Raw genomic sequence first — 17,904 nt, 5'->3', positions numbered from 1 at the left:
ATGGCTTATGGAAACAAAGGGGGATTATGGAGTACCACTGCAATCATGCAGGGTAAACAAAAATCTGTTTAGAGATACAGAGGATGGAAGGACTAGAAAACACCTTACACAGAAATGTTTGTTTTTGATATTACCAATGCAGTGCACCAGCACATTTTCCAGGGTAAAAGCAACTCATAAATACTCTGACATACTATGTTCCTATCTCAACTAACACATTAAGAACAAAGAAGATGTTCACACATGTGTTAGTCGATCTACTTCATTCACCACCCAAAATATTAACTATAATATATTTTATGATACCAAGCATTAAAAAGTAAGCTCTCCATTCTTTTCCCCTCAGCGGCATCCAAAGACCTACGCACTTATGTGGAGGATTTCCTTTTGAATAGGAAAATGAAGGGAAATCTCCGGAATGAAAAAAAAAATTAAACACAAATTTAAACAACAATAACGAATTCAACCTACAAAGAAAGCCAAAACAAGACTTAGTTCTAGCTTCCTCTATTCCCTGGGTTGCACAGCCTATCCAAAAGAGGGCGGGGGCTAGTGGCCACACAGACCTCCAGTGTGGTCAGTTGAGGACAAGAGCACTCATTTACCTGAGTTCCCCTATTCTAAAGAATTCAGCAATTATTCATGGCAATGAGGCCAAACATGCTGTTTGCTTGACCATGGAGTCATCTAACATCCTTTGCCCCTTCACTCTTGGCTCACCCAGTCCTTGTTCTTGGCCACAGAGGTTTTGGTCTGGCTGCTCACAATCAGTGTATAATCCTGGAAGAAAAGGAGAAAAATCAAATAAAGATATGGTCAAACCAAGATTATTCTAGTCATGCTGTCCCAGTTCAATAATATATGCACAACCAAAGGAATATTTGGGTTTGAAGTAATTTTAAATTAGAGCTTGATAAACAAACTTAATGCAAAAAGCAAGTATCCAAATGTATAAATATCAAACTGTCTTTAGCCCACTTGATTTTGCAATGTTTCTCTGGATAAGAACCATCCTCCTCTCTTTTGCTACAGGAATCTCACTCCACTGGGAAGAAAACCGGCCATTCAATGTTTACCAATTTCTACATTAAACTTCGTTGTTTATCTATCCCCAAAGAAACAGTGCTCTTACAGGCTAAATAATTACAATTTCTGAGCACATATTTTTCTCTCTAGGTTTCCCTTCTACCTGGGAAACTCCCCATGGGTGATCAAAGATGAAGCCAAAACGTTCCACTTTCCCCTTCTCATCCCAAAGCAACTGACTCCTCCAGCTTTGTACATACTTCTGTTGAAAGCAGCTCTTTTGCCCCTTTCCTGTTTGCACACTTCTGTCCCCCTCTAACCTTGAAAGAACCTAATTATAAGAATGAGATCAGGGCTTCCCTGGTGGCACAGTGGTTGAGAGTCCGCCTGCTGATGCAGGGGACACGGTTTCGTGCCCCGGTCTGGGAAGATCCCACATTCCGTGGAGCGGTTGGGTCCGTGAGCCATGGCTGCTGAGCCTGTACATCGAGGCCCGCGTACCGCAAAAAAAAAAAAAAAAGAATGAGATCACTAGGCAATTTAAACTAACTCCTGACTTACGCTCTCCTGAACACACGCCATGCCTTGCCTAACCTGTTGACTCTTTTCCTAGATAAAAAAAGTAAGAATAAAGAATTAAGTAGTTAAAGAATGACTAGCTCTCTACCCTCAACACCCCCCCTTAGCAATCCTGCAGGCAGATCACTCGTGCAAGATAATATCAGCCAGTCTGCTGGCAATGGAAAGTGATACAGAACACAACCTCCTGCCTCAATGATTCACTGAGATTATTTCTCCCTTTTTCCCTTTAAAAACTGTCATGGCTGAGCAGAATCTTTGGAGCTGGTCTTGGGACAAAAGTCCACCTGCTCCCCAGATTGCTGACTTTTCTGATTAAAGCATCCTTCCTTCCTACTGACATTTGCCTCTCAATTATTGGCTTTAAGCAGCGAGCAGCCAAAACTGAGCTCGGTAACACTGTTAACTCACATATCATATAGTCCTATCATGCTGGTTTCTATGTCTGTTTTCCTCACTAGATATTTGGTGTCTCAAAGTCAGGAAACCTATATTACTCATCTTTGTAACCCTGATGCTCAGACACAAAAGGTACTCAATAAGTACTGTTGAATAAATGAATGAAGAAATCAGTAAATGGTTTGGCATGTATGTCAATATTCTAATGGATTTGTTGGGAAAAGAATGGGAAATGAAACCAAGCAGGACTTTGTGGGGACCCCCTCCCACCCACCTCCATACAAATTCTTTCCATCTCCCCTGTTTCTGGTTTCTTGTCTGTAGGAAAGTCTTCATCCAGCCTCCTAGACCTTCCCTGCCAAAGGGCAGATTCAAACGACCGCTTGTTTAAACAGTGAAGTGAGGGAATACAGAAACAAAGGGGGAGCAGTGAATTAATAGAGCAGGGAAGGAGCAAGGTACTGGTTCCTCTGGAAGGAATACACATAACAATATCTTTGGGTTCTTCTACAGTAACTAAGGCCCCCACCCAGGAGGAGAATGGTAACAGCAGGCTGAGCACAAGATTCCTGGAACACTGCCCTGTTACCTCATCATCAAACAATCAGAAGAAAGTCAAACACCCTGCAGCGTTCACCCCAAATTTTGCATATAAAAATTTCTCCCCAAAAACCATCAGCGAGTTTGAGTTTTTGAGCATAAGCCACCTGTTCTTCTTTCTTGGCCCAGCAGTAAACCTTTCTCTGCACCAAACACTGATGTTTCAGTTTATTTGGCCTCACTGTGCATTGGGCACAAGACCTTGCATTCTGTAACTGAAAGAGGAGTTGTACAACCAGTATAGTATCTAGCAACTGAGTGAAATGCACACTTTGGATTTAGGCAGGCACTGGAAAGTCAAACTCAGTCCTAATGATTGTAGATATCTTTCTGTCTGAAAAAGAGACACTCATATGGGTTATCTGTTCTTATGGCTCATCTAGAAAGCATCCATAAATCTAGAAGGGGAAATCCTGAGTACTACAAGTTCAGTGGTGTTGTAGATTGGGTAGATGACTTATATGTTCTGGGAGTTAGAAATATTAACCCAAATCTGAGAACATTATCAAACAGACTAATAGAGTGACCCACAGGAATTTCTTTTTATATGTTAAGCTTTCAATCAGAAAATAGGCATACAACAAGAAGATAACGTGAACTAAAAGAACGTTTATTCTCCTTAGTGCTTGAATCATTCTCTGAACACAGAAGGAGCTACTTAAATATTGATTCATGCACTAAGTAATTTCCTGCCTTCCAGGCCTGAACTGCCTGTAAAGTGTTCATTGTCCCTTGCTTTTTGCCCAAGTCAAAGCACGTCTTTACCTTCATGCATGTCAAGAGAAGCATCTCACACTGGGAAGGGCATTTCCAACATGGAGGAAATAGCTCAAGTCCAATACACACATGGATGAGCTCAGGTTTGGAGGTTAAAAAAACAAACAAACAAAATGTCTTATAGGCAAACAGGTTAAAATTTAATGCAGTTTCTCAGTCTTGGAGAAACGGGCCATTTGGAATTCCTTCCCCAACTCAGCTGACACTCATTTGGGAATAGTGTACTAAAAAATATCTTAGATATTTTATCACTCTCTTCCTCAGAGTCACAAATCTTTCCAGATTTCAGAATATTTTTCCCAAACCAAGCTTCAGACTCATGTAAAATACAAGGCCCTATCAATGCCAATATTCTGAGGCCTGATGAGATTCTATTTCCATTAGAAATACTAGAACAAGGGTCACTAGGAAAATATGGCATTATTTTACAAGAAAACATTATCATGATGACACCTCTAAGTATATGTGCAACTGTAAAGAATGCATGCTTCCTAAGTTTAAGAAATATTTTCACAAGGTATCTGTTTTCTAAGCCTAAAAAATTTTCTAAGCCTAAAAATTCCTATAGAATGAGTATTTGTAATTATTTTTTCTAAAGTCTGGAATGGGAACTACATAAGCATGAAAGAACTAAAGAGCCCACAACTAGGGCACCTGTCAGCTGCTGGTGGGAGACTCTGATGCCCAAGGAGATGGGAAGGAACAACAAGTGAACTGGCAGCTTATGGGATCTTGGTTCATGAGCCCGGGGTCGCATGGAAGCTCCTGTGGTGGGAGTTCTGAGTCCAAACAACTGTACTAACAGAGAACTCCAGGGAATATTCATCAGAGTGAGGTCTCACGGAGTTCCTCATCTCAGCACCAAGACCCAGCTCTACACAATAGCCTACAAACTCCAGTGTTGGAAGCCTCAGGCCAAACAACCAATAAGACAGGAACACGATCCCACTCATTTAAAAAAAAAAAAGAGATGGCAAAATAATATGTCACAGATGAAGGAGCAAGGTAAAAACCTACAAGACCAAAAAAATGAAGAGGAAATAAGCAGTCTACCTGAAAAAGAATTCAGAATAATGTTAGTAAAGATGATCTAGAATCTCAGAAATAGATTGGAGGCACAGATTGAGAAAATATAAGAAATGTTTAAAAAAGACCTAGAAGAACTAAAGAACAAACAAACAGAGATAAACAACACAATCACTGAAATGAAAAATACACTAGAAAGAATCAATAACAGAATAACTGAGGCAAAAGAACGAATAAGTGACCTGGAAGACAAAATGGTGGAAATAACTGCCAAGGAGCAGAACAAAGAAAAAAGAATGAAAAGAACTGAAGACAATCTCAGAGACCTCTGGGACAACACTAAACGCATCAACATTTGAATAACAGAGGTCCCAGAAGAAGAAGAGAAAAAGAAAGGGTCTGAGAAAATATTTCAAGAGATTATAGTTGAAAACTAGCCTAACATGGGAAAGGAAATAGTCACCCAAGTCCAGGAAGCACAGCATCCCATACAAGATAATCCCTAGGAAAAACACACCAAGACACATATTAATCAAACTACCAAAAATTAAATTAAAAGAAAAAATATTAAAAGCAGCAAGGTAAAAACAAAAAATAACATACAAAGGAATCCCCATAAGGTTATCAGCTGATTTTTCAGCGGACACTCTGCAGGCTAGGAGGGAGTGGCAGGATATACTTAAAGTGATGAAACAGAAGAACGTACAACCAAGATTACTCTACCCAGCAAGGATCTCATTCAGATTTCATGGAGAAGTCAAAAGCTTTTCAGACAAACAAAGGTAAGAGAATTCAGTACCACCATACCAGATATACAATAAATGCTAAAGGAACTTCTCTAGGCAGGAAACACAAGAGAAGGAAAAGACCTACAAAAACAAATGCAAAACAATTAAGAAAATGGTAATAAGAACATACATATAGATAATAACCTTGAATGCTCCAACCAGAAGACACAGACTGGCTGAATGGATACAAACACGAGACCCATATATATGCTGTCTACAAGAGACCCACTTCAGATCTAGGGACACATACAGACTGCAACTGAAGGGATGGAAAAAGATATTCCATGCAAAGGGAAATCAAAAGAAAGCTGGAGTAGCAATACTTGTATCAGATAAAATAGACCTTAAAATAAACTCTGTTACAAGAGATAAGGAGGGACACTACATAATGATCAAAGGATCAATCCAAGAAGAAGATATAACAATTATAAATGCTTATGCACCCAATATAGGAGCATCTCAATTCATAAGGCAAATGCTATTAACCATGAAAGGAGAAATTGACAGTAACACAATAGTAGGGGATTTTAACACCCCACTTAAACCAATGGACAGATCATCCAAGCAGAAAACAAATAAGGGAACAAAAGCTTTAAATGACAAATAGACCAGATAGATGTAATTGATATTTATAGAACATTCCACCCAAAAGTGGCAGAATACACTTTCTTCTCAAGTGCACATGGAACATTCTACAGGAGAGATCACATCTTGAGTCACAAATCAAGCCTCGGAAAATTTAAGAAAATTGAAATTGCATCAAGCATCTTTTCTTGACCACAATGCTATGAGATTGGAAATCAATTACAGGAAAAAAACTGTAAAAAAAACAATACATGGAGGCTAAACAGTGCACAGATAAATAACCAAGAGATCACTGAAGAAACCAAAGAGGAAATAAAAAAATATATAGAAACAAATGACAATGAAAACACACTGACCCAATACTTATGGGATGCAGCAAAAGCAGTTGTAAGAGGGAAATTTATAGCAATACAACCTCACCTCAAGAAACAAGAAAAATCTCAAATAAACAATGTAACACTACACTTGAAACAACTAGAGAAAAAAGAACAAAGAAAACCCAAAGTCAGTAGAAGGAAAGAAATCATAAGGAACAGAGCAGAAATAAATGAAATAACAACGAAGAAAACAATAGCAAAGATCAATAAAACTAAAAGCTGGTTCTTTGAGAAGATAAACAAAACTGATAACCCTCAGCCAGACTCATCAAGAAAAAAAGGGAGAGGACGCAAATCAATAAAATTAGAAATGAAAAAGGAGAAATCACAACTGACACTGCAGAAATACAAAGGATTATAAGAGACTACTACAAACAACTATATGTCAATAAAATGGACAACCACGAAAAAATGGACAAATTCTTGGAAAGGTACAATTTTCCAAGACTGAACCAGGAATAATTAGAAAATATAAACAGACCTATCACAAGTAATGAAATTGAAACTGTAATGAAAAATCTTCCAACAAACAAAAGTCCAGGACTAGATGGCTTCACAGGTGAATTCTATCAAACATTTATAGAAGAGCTGACACCCATCCTTCTCAAACTCTTCCAAAATACTGCAGAGGGAGAAACACTCCCAAATTCATTCTACGAAGCCACCATCACCCTGATACCAAAACCAGAAACGATATCACAAAAAAAGAAAATTACAGGCCAATATCACTGATGAACATAGATGCAAAAATCCTCAACAAAATACAAGCAAACAGAATCCAATGGCACATTAAAAGGATCATGCACCATAATCAAGTGGGATTTATCCCAGGGATGCAAGGATTCTTCAGTATATGCAAATCAATCAATGTGATACACCATATTAACAAACTAAGGATAAAAACCATATGATCATCTCAAAAATGCAGAAAAAGCTTTTGACAAAATTCAGCACCCACTTATGATAAAAACTCTGTAGATAATGGGCATAGAGGGAAACTACCTCAACATAATAAAGGCCATATATGACAAACTCACAGCAAGCATCATACTCAAAGGTTTTAAAAACTGAAAGCATTTCCACTAAGAGCAGGAATAAGACAAGGATGCCCACTCTCACCACTCTTATTAAACATAGTTCTGGCAGTCCTAGCCACAGCAATCAAGGAAGAAAAAGAAATAAAAGGAATACAAATTGGAAAAGAAGAAGTGAAACTGTCACTGTTTGCCAATGACATGATACTATACATAGAAAATCTTAAAGATGCCACCAGAAAACTAGTAGAACTAATCAATGAATTTGGTAAGGTTGCAAGATACAAAATTAATGCACAGAAATCTCTTGCATTCCTATACACCAACAACAAAAAATCAGAAAGAGAAATTAAGGAACCACACCCATTCACCACTGCAACAAAAAGAATAAGATAGCTAGGAATAAACCTTCCTAAGGAGACAAAAGACCTGTTTGCAGAACACTATAAGAAACTGATGAAAGAAATTAAAGACAATACAAACAGATGGAGGGATATACCATGTTCTTGAATTGGAAGAATCAATACTGTGAAAATGACAATACTACCCAAAGCAATCTACAGATTCAATGCAATCTCTATCAAACTACCAATGGCATTTTTCACAGAACTAGAACAAAAAATTTCACAATTTGTATGGAAACACAAAAGACCCTGAATACTCAAAGCAATCTTGAAAAAGAAAAACAGAGCTGGAGGAATCAGGCTCCCTGATGTCAAACTATATCACAAAGCTACAGTAATCAAGACAGTATGGTACTGGCACAAAAACGGAAATATAGATCAATGGTACAGTATAGAATGCCCAGAGACAAACCCACGCACATATGGGCACCTAATTTATGACAAAGGAGGCAAGAATATACAATGGAGAAAAGACAGTCTCTTCAATAAGTGGTGCTGTGAAAACTGGACAGCTACACGTAAAAGAATGAAATTAGAACACTACCTAATTCCATACACAAAAATAAACTCCAAATAGATTAAAGACTTAAATGTAAGACCAGACACTATAAAACTCCTACAGGAAAACATAGGAAAAACACTCTTTGACATAAACCACGGCAAGATCTTTTTTGATCCACCTCCTAGAGTAACGGAAACAAAAATAAACAAATTGGACTTAATTAAACTTAAAAGCTTTTCCACAGCAAAGACAACCATAAACAAGACAAAAAGACAACCCTTAGAATGGGAGAAAATATTTGCCAATGAAACAACAGACAAGGGATTAATCTCCAAAATATACTAACAGCTTATGGAGCTCAAAACAAACAAACAATCCACTTAAAAAATGGGCGGAAGACCTAAATAGACATTTCACCAAGGAAGACATACTGATGGCCAAGAGGCACATGAAAAGATGCTCAAAATCACTAATTATTAGAAAAATGCAAATCAAAACTACAATGAGGTATCACCTCACCCCATTCAGAATGGCCATTATACAAAAAATCTAGAAACAATAAATGCTGGAAAGTGGGTGGTGAAAAGGGAACCCTCCTACACTGTTGGTGGGAATGTAAATTGATACAACCACTAAGGAAAACAGTATGGAGGCTCCAAAAAAACTAAAAATAGAACTACCATATGACCCAGCAATCCCACTACTGGGCATATATCCTGAGAAAACCGTAATTCAAAAAGAGACAGTACCACAATGTTCACTGCAGCACCATTTACAATAGCCAGGACATGGAAGCAACCTAAATGTCCATCGACAGATGAATGGATAAAGAAGATGTGGCACATATATACAATGGAATATTACTCAGCCATGAAAAGAAACAAAATTAGTTATTTGTAGTGAGGCGGATGGACCTAGAGTCTGTCATACAGAGTCAGTCAGAAAGAGAAAAACAAATACCATATGCTAACGCATATATAATATGGAATCTTAAAAAAAAGGTACCTGATGAACGTAGTTGCAGGGCAGGAATAAAGAGGTAGACATAGAAAATGGACTTGATTACATGGGGTGGGAGGGTGAAGCTGGGGCGAAGTGAGAGTAGTATTGACGTATATACACTACTGAATGTAAAATAGTTGGCTGGTGGGAAGCAGCAGCATGGCACAGGGAGATCAGCTTGGTGCTTTCTAATGTCCTAGAGGGGTGGGATAGCGAGGATAGGAGGGATGCTCAAGAGAGAGGGGATATGGGGACACGTGTATGCATATGGCTGATTCACTTTGTTGTGCAACAGAAACTAACACAGTATTGTGAAGCAATTATACTCCAATAAAGATCTATTTTAAAAAAGCAATCTAAATAGTCATGAAGGCTTAGGTGTAAACATGAGGAGTTAGGGTTGGGGCAGTCACCATCATTAATAGCATATGAGGAACTGATGACATTCTTTGTGGAACAAGGAGGGGAATTAATCAGATATTGGGAGGATATCTGCATATCAGGCTGGACAGTCTACAAAGTAAAAAAATATATTTCTCAAACACTCAGAGAGGTCTCTAAGGAAAGAAGAGCGATTTATTAGATTGGTAAAACAAACAAAAAAATGTGTCTGCACAAGTGTGATCCAGGGTCCAATCTTCGTTCACCTTCAGACTAGTTGGCCTACTGCATGGATACACATCCTTACTTCTACTACAGGAAGCTACAGAGACAGGCTTTGCCCTGAGCGGGGAGGCCTAAGGGTTTCCTGCTTCACTGTCTACAACTGGGTAAAAAAGTCCATCCATTTCTCTCAAAAGACTGAGTCATCCAATTGTGGTCTCAGGCTGCATTCTTCAATTCAGTGTTACTGTAATAAAACTGGTATGTTGATCTCCATCTGCATCCTGTGTCTACTTCTCCTTTGGTTCAGAAGCCACATTGGAAAGAAACATGATTATCACTCCCCAAGCCCCAATAACCACCAATGTTTAAGGAAGGAGACATGGAAAAAACAGTCTTACTGGTGAGTGGTGTACCATGAGAGTGCAGTGTCATGGAAACCAGAAGAGTCGAGTTTCAAGAAGGAGGGGGTGGTTAATCATCAAGTTAACAGAGACTTCCATTTCAGCCAGGATGAGGATGTCCAAGTGAGGTGTAGGGAGTCCGATCAGACTTCATCCTTACTAAAATTGCCAGCTAATCAGCATTCAGCCACCAGATTCCAGCGAAGAAAGAGAATGCAAAGGCAGGTTAAAAAGGTTCTGGTCACCAATTCAAGTGTGTGGAGGTGGGGGTTTTCCCACCAGACCAGCAAGCAAGCAATGCTGACACCAGCTGGGTGTCCTACAGTTTAACTCAATTTTGATGCTATCTGCCTAGAGATAGCATCAGACCTCACAGGTTAAGGGTTTAGTCCCTCCCCTCTTCAGACACCAATCGAAAGCCCAGGTTATAACTGCATCTGACTGACAAGCTATAGATTGTAGGTTCCAGTGACCCTCTCCCTTGAATTTCACACAACAGGCACACATCCAGGTTGTCACCTGTACTTCTGACAAACTGGCTATAAATCAAATGTTCCCACGGTCCCCTCCTTGGATTCAATTAGTTTGCTAGAATGGCTCACAGAACTCAGAGAAACATTTTACTTACTAGATCACCAGTTTATTACAAAAGGATATAACTCAGGAACAGCCAGGTTGAAGGGATGCATAGGGCAACATACAAAGAAGAGGCACTGAGCTTCCACACCCCCTCCAAGTGCACTACTCTGCCCATAACTCCTTGTGTTTATCAACTGGGAAGCTCACTGAACTCGTCCTTTTTGGTTTTCATGGAGGCTTCAATACATAGATAAGGTCTGATTCAATAACCGTCCATTGGTGATTGATTCAACCTCCAGCCCCTCTCCCCTCCTTCTCAGAGGTTGTGCGGTGGGACTGAAAGTTCCAACCCTCTAATCATCTGGTTGGCTCCACTATCAACCAGCTTCCATCCTTAGGTGTTTTCCCCCAAAGTCACCTCATTAACCTAACAAAAGATACATGTATTGCTCTCTCTTCATTTAAAAAACTGCAAGGGTTTTCGGCATTTCCAATGCCAGAAATGACGAAAACCCTAATATAAATTTCTTATAAATCACAGTATCATGCAGATGCTCTAAAGTAAGATGGTATAAGGATTAAAAGCAAATAAACTTATATAACAAAACAGAAACAGACTCACAGGTATAGAGAACAAACTAGTAGTTACCAGTGGGGAGAGGGAAGTGGGGAGCGGCAAGACAGGGGTATGAGATTAATACAAACTACAGCGTTTGAAGTAAATAAGCAACAAGGATATATTGTACAGTGCAGAGAAATACAGCCATTATTTTGTAACAAACTTAAATGGTGTATAATCTATAAAAATATTGAATCACTAGTCATACAGCTGAAACTAATATAATACTGTAAATCAACTATACTTCAATTTTTAAAAAAAAGAAAAAATAGGTCCCAATTATAATCATAGTTGGGGGTGAGGGGTGTCAGTCTGGTCCCTGGCCACTTTTCACTTAGTCAGTCCAATTAACTGTTCTTGTAATTGCTAAGTAACACATAAATAATGGAGGACTTGGGCCTAACTTTCTCTGCTGTTGCCAGTGCCACACTGCACACTGACTAGTGTACCAAGACGGGACTAAAGTAGATAAGAACAGAACATTCGAAACAGAAGAGTATGAATGAATCATATGGCCTGTTTAACTTCTGCTGTGTATCTCTTTAACATCTCTTTATGCTGAGAAACAGGCCCATTTCTCTGATTATAAAAGCTCATTCCTCATTATGGAAATTGCTAGGGTGAACGGACCATCCCATAACTTCATAAATGGCTAACATGAAGAACATGTGTGTGTGTGTGTGTGTGTGTGTGTGTGTGTGTGTGTTATGTGTGTGTGTAGGATATGTGTTGACTGTATCAAAATTATACTAGTGGGATATTCCATGCCGTATTCCTCTTCCTTTCCATGTTCCTTCAGCATCTCTTTTACACACATTCAGAGACTGTATTCCTGGCATTATTGGCCAAAGGTGGAGGAAAATGATGGGTGGTGCCAATCTGCAACTTGTAATCCCCACATGGAAAAATAGATAAAACTAAATTTAAAAATTTAATTTAATAGCCTTGTTCACTACTAAAGAACTAAAGCAAGAAAATAAAAAACTATCCTCTTTCTACCATTCAGGGAAGTGGTTGCACACAGACGAAAATTTCCTATTAAGAAACAATGCTTTCAGAAATAAAGTTGTATAGGAATTAGGGGAATAGCCCCATAGAAAGAAAAAGCATCAGAGCATCAGGTAATATGAAGAGAAGCCAATAAGAGAAAAGAGTTAACAGATGAGATTACATTTTGGGCAATGAGCAAGGGAAGCAGGGACCTAAGGCATGGTTGAATTAGCTACTGCCAAGCTTCCAATGGGAGCCAACTCTAAGGTCAAGTCTGGCAAAGTCACTGTGGAGTCAGCCCCATGGCCCTTGAGAAAGGGCAGAAGTTAAGTGCCAGTGAATTGGGAGATTGGGATTGACACATATACATTAATATGTATAAAATAGGTAACTAATAAGAAACCGCTGTATAAAAAAATAAAATTAAATTAAAAATTTTTTTAATTAAAAAAAAAGAAGTGTCAGATGGATATGCAGACTTTGTGTAAGCCCAGAACTAGTAGATTTAAATTCAATTACACTGTAATTCAAGGATGAAATTTTTTAAGAGAAAATGATATAAATCTTTGTCATGAAGATGAAATGAACCTAGAAGCTCTTAGAAAGAAGTCTCAGTTCAGAAACAGAGAAAATGTTTTAAACTTCTGAAGACATCTCAACAAAAATTGCATTTCATTAACTGCCCCTATTCCAAATTTCCAATAACATACTTAAGAAAATACAGTGAAGAATACTTACTACCTCAATGAAATGTAAGGAAAGAAGACACTAATCCAGAAGTTGGGATAAATTTCTAACTAGAAGGCTGGTGTATCAAGGTTGAGAAACACAATAAACGGCCTATGCATGCTTTACAAGGTCAAAAAGTGGAGCCTGGCTCTCCTAGAGTAAGGCTGAAGGAAGCTATAACCAGTTCACATCCTCTACCCAAACACCATCATCACCCTCCCACTACCACCTAATCACAACTCAGCTGCTAGGTCTGTTCCAAACAGGAAAATGAAAAGCCATTACTTTACTGCATCAAAATTATACTAGTGGGACATTCCATGCCATATTCCTCTTCCTTTCCATGTTCCTTCAGCATCTCTTTTACACACATTCAGAGATTGCATTCCTGGCATTATTGGCCAAAGGTGAAGAAAAATGATGGGTGGTGCCAATCTGCAACTTGTAATCCCCACATGGAAAGCACAGGAGCCTGGGGAATAGACTGGGAGAGTATTTAGAGCAATGCATGCTGCAGGCTAAGGTATTTAACATACTTCATCTTCTCACAGATTAAGAGAATTATACAGTGGGAATTAGAGAGGTTACCTATCTCAGTCCTGCAGATCTGCAAAGGTTGAAAATTTGATGGGCAAAAGAAATTGGCCTAGAAGTTATGCACATTAACCTAGGCAGCAGGCCATCTTGAAATAGCTATAAGAATTCCCTGGCGGTCCAGTGGTTAGGACTCCACGCTTCCTCTGCTGGGGGCACAGGTTCGATCCATGGTCAGGGAAGTAAGATCCCGCATGCCGCATGGCACGGGCAAAATAAATAAATCCTTATAAAAGCACACAAATAATATATATTAAAAAAAAATAGCTACAAACCCTGTGTTTTGACAAACACTGAGTCTGTGTAAATCTTTCCTCATTCATAGAAAATTAAGAAGTGTACACAGAGAAAAACAAATACTGCATGTGATCACTTATATGTGGAATCTAAAGAAATAAAACAAATGAATGTATATAACGAAACAGAAACAGACTTACAGATATAGAGAACAAACTAGTGGTTACCAGTGGAAAGAAGGAAGCAGGGAGTGGCAAGATATGAGTATGGGATTAAGAGGTACAAATTACTATGTATAAAAAAGATAAGCAACAAGAATATATTGTAGGGCTTCCCTGGTGGCGCAGTGGTTAAGAGTCCACCTGCTGATGCAGGGGACATGAGTTCGTGCCCTGGTCCGGGAAGATCCCACATGCCGCGGAGCGGCTGGGCCCGTGAGCCATGGCTGCTGAGCCTGCGCAGTCCGGAGCCTGTGCTCTGCAAGGGGAGAGGTCACAACAGTGAGAGGCCCGCGTACCGCAAAAAAAAAAAAAGAATATATTGTACAGCACAGGGAAATATAGCCATTGTTTTATAATAACTTTAAATTGCGGAGAATCTATTTAAAAAGAAGAATGAGTGTACAGAAAACAATCCAGCATGGACTGAAAATAAAGTAAGGGTTCAGACCAAAAAAATTACTTTTAAAAATTATTTGTTATAAAACCCAGAAAAAATAGTTTTTAGAAACTGCTTCATATCTAATTAAGGAAAAGAAAAGCATACCTTCTAAAACAATAGGAAGTGTTTACACAGAAAAATGAAGATGAGATCACTGGCTCAGATACAAAAATGGAAATAGAGATGAAAAAGAAGATAGATGACATAAAGAATTTCCACAAGGAAAAAAAGTACACTCAATAATTAAAATCTTCATGAGAGGGACCAAAGACTACAAACTATATATGTTAGAAGTCAAATACAATGTGGATATAAAGCTTATACGAGGACAGAGAAGACAAGCGTGAAGGGAGAAAATTACTTGAGAGAGAAGATGAAAAAAGGAGAGCAAAGTACCAACCTGTGAGGTATTATTGAATCTTAAAGAAGACCCCAGAAATTAATGAAATAGAATGATTAAAGTTATTATAGGTAAACAACAACAATAAAACTCCTTAGAAGAAAAAGAGAGGCCAGATTAGAAATTTTATCCACTTACCAGCAAAAACGGGTGATGGAAAGTGACCTATTACTAGACAAATTTTAGCAAAATAATTTTTATAAAAGTTTACAAAAATAAAAAAAAGTCTCCCCCTCTCTCTCTTTACACACACACACACACACACACGCAGACGCGCACACACACACAAGACAGCCAGACAGAAAAGGCAACAAAATTAATTTCACCCTAGACTTCGTAACACTGTCTCCTTTAATAACTTTAGAAGATAATAAAGCTGTTATCTACAGAGCTGTAAAAAAGATCTATTCAGTGAGATATCAGTTGTGTGGAGTGAATAGAAAAAAATTCCTTTTACCTTTATAAACAGACCAGATATGTATACTTTTTAAATAAATTACTCAAAGATGTACTTCTAGCCAATCAAAGGATGAATTAAAATGAAGGATTTGAAAATGAGTAATTCATGTTACAAAGGGCTGGTGCTGAACAATAATGTCTTAGCCATGAAGTTAGTTTGAAATAGTTGGGTTACTACAGTTAAAATGGTTACACAATAAATGAAAATGTAAAATAATATATTTTTAAAGACAATATGCATAAAATAAAATATTAGTTTATTAATAATAATCTAGATTTATTTTTACAGATTATCTTAACAATGACCAGGAAACAGAGGGAAAAAGAAAGTAGAAAGAGGGATAGATGGAGTGAATAAATACCTTGTCTTATAGGGATGTCTTCACTTGTAGATTTAGAAAAATATAAATTTAATTATATTTTTACAAAACTTAATGGTGACCATAGAGAGAATTACAAGTAGACATCTTTCAAATCACTCAAAAATAAAGAAGCAAACTATTGTTCCTACATAAAAAGCCAGGAAACTTGGCAATCAGAAAGGTAATACAGAAGAGAAAAAGCATTAAATACAAAGAAAAAAAATTTTAAGTGTAAATGTTGATAATAAATATAAATCTAATAACATAAAGAACTTAAACTCCTAGGTAAATGACATAGACTCGAGAGAAAAGAAGGAACAAAATTCAAATATATGTGTTTAAAAGAAACACGCACAAACTAAATGATACTCACTGGCTGAAATATAGGTATCATTACCATGTGAAAAAGAAGAAGTCAGGTAGAAAGCAAAAGAATGATGTACAAAATAAATTGATAAAACAAAACTAATTTTAATTAGGTATTTGAACCTATCACTCTTACTGTTTTATAGGCTGCATAGAAAAAAATAAGACCATTTTAAGACCACAAAGGATTGTAATAATATAAGTGATAATGTCAGATTAAAAAATGATCAGGTTCGGGCTTCCCTGGTGGTGCAGTGGTTGAGAGTCCGCCTGCCGATGCAGGGGACACGGGTTCGTGCCCCAGTCCGGGAAGATCCCACATGCCGCGGAGCGGCTAGGCCCGTGAGCCCTGGCCACTGAGCCTGCGCGTCCGGAGCCTGTGCTCTGCAACAGGAGAGGCCACAACAGTGAGAAGCCCACGTACCGCAAAAAAAAAAAAAGTGTGTTGTTATAAAACTTTATTATCTAGTACAAAATCACTGACATTTCTTCTAATGTTTTGAATCCAGTCATGGTGGAAAAAATCACTTTCCTTCAGCACTCAACTGGATAAAACTACTCACAAATGTAAGGGCAAATGAGCTCTTATAAGAATTCCTATTTTGTGAGCCCCTTTTAGAAACTCTAGGGACTGTCAACATCATTTCTTTGCCAAGAAACACTTCAACTGAAAGAAAATTCTGGTATTTTGTGCAAAATAGAGCACCTTTGATGCTTGGAAATATATCTAGTTTTGTTGCTCTGGTGAAGAGAGAAGCAACCCATGACATTGGAATGCATTGCTGTACAGACTGGTGTGTGTTGTTATCAAAGACTCGGCCAATAACAATGAAAGAAGTCTTTGCTGCTGTGAAAGTTGTCAGAGCCAGATCCTTGAGTCACCACTTTAAGAAATTTGGTCAAAAAGTGGAATAAGATTATAATCTTTTTTCTACTGTACGGACACTCACTGGCATTCCAGGGGACAAGTCAATGCACATGATTAAACTTCAGAGAAAAAGAGAAAAAGAAAACCCACTCAGAACAATTTGAAAGGGAGATATTCATTCATTGCTTGGCTTACTTGGCAAGTATTTTTGGCCATGTGCAAAAGGTAAATCTTCTGATCCAAGGCCCTGCTGCTAAAAAACCATGAGCAAGTTTTTACTAAGATGCCAAAGGAAGTGCTTCACAGGATAAGGTTGAGACTGACAAATCACTGTCGATTTCTCAGCTGGCAGAGTTGGAAATCCTACAGACATTTTCTGAGGGTTTCCTCAGCTTCTTGGACCTTAATAATAAAATAGGCATTTGAAATCCATTCCTTGCTGACAGGGGGCATTAGTAGTGAAAATTTTATCAAAGATGATCCCATTGCCTTGAGAACTAAGGAAATGAAGTGACCCAAATTCAACGTGAAGTACCTTATTCAGTTTGCATGCTCCTACGCTAGCTCACTCTAATCAAGCAAAGCAAGTCTGAGGAGCTTTGATTCATTTTGCTTTTATACATATCTGTGAGTTAGGATTTTCAGATATGCTGGCTTTAACACAAATATTCATAATCAATTCAAGGCCAAAGATGACTTATATGTTGTACGTCAAAGTCCATTCCACTAAACCAAAACATCATCAGCCTAATTTTGGAAATGTACTACTAAGAATGAAAATTTATTTTGGTTTTATTTGCAAAATTTGAACTTCTTTCCATTTTTTCCCCTCAGAAGTCGTCAATTTTTACATGATGTCCCCCCATCCCCAGAAGAATGCATATGAACATATACTCCCACAAAGCTATTGAATTGCTTTGTAACTTGACTTTATA

At 38.1% G+C, this 17,904-nt stretch overlaps 1 protein-coding gene across 1 annotated transcript in view; it reads right to left on the bottom strand.

The window, feature by feature from the left end:
• Positions 1–722: 722 nt before the first annotated feature.
• Positions 723–17,904, bottom strand: part of LOC114902613 (cytochrome c oxidase assembly protein COX18, mitochondrial) — a 168,617-nt gene continuing 151,435 nt past the window's right edge. Inside the window, exon 11 of the mRNA XM_029234975.1 lies at positions 723–780. The gene's annotated coding sequence lies outside the window, so the exon portion shown is untranslated. The remainder of the gene's footprint in view (positions 781–17,904) is intronic.

The sequence above is a fragment of the Monodon monoceros genome, unplaced genomic scaffold (genome assembly GCF_005190385.1).
Source record: "Monodon monoceros isolate NGI ecotype Baffin Bay Population unplaced genomic scaffold, NGI_Narwhal_1 Super_Scaffold_20, whole genome shotgun sequence".
NCBI classification, from domain to species: Eukaryota; Metazoa; Chordata; class Mammalia; order Artiodactyla; family Monodontidae; genus Monodon; species Monodon monoceros.
The sequence above is the reverse complement of the archived record's forward strand: the minus strand, read 5'-3'. Positions and strand labels throughout refer to the sequence as shown.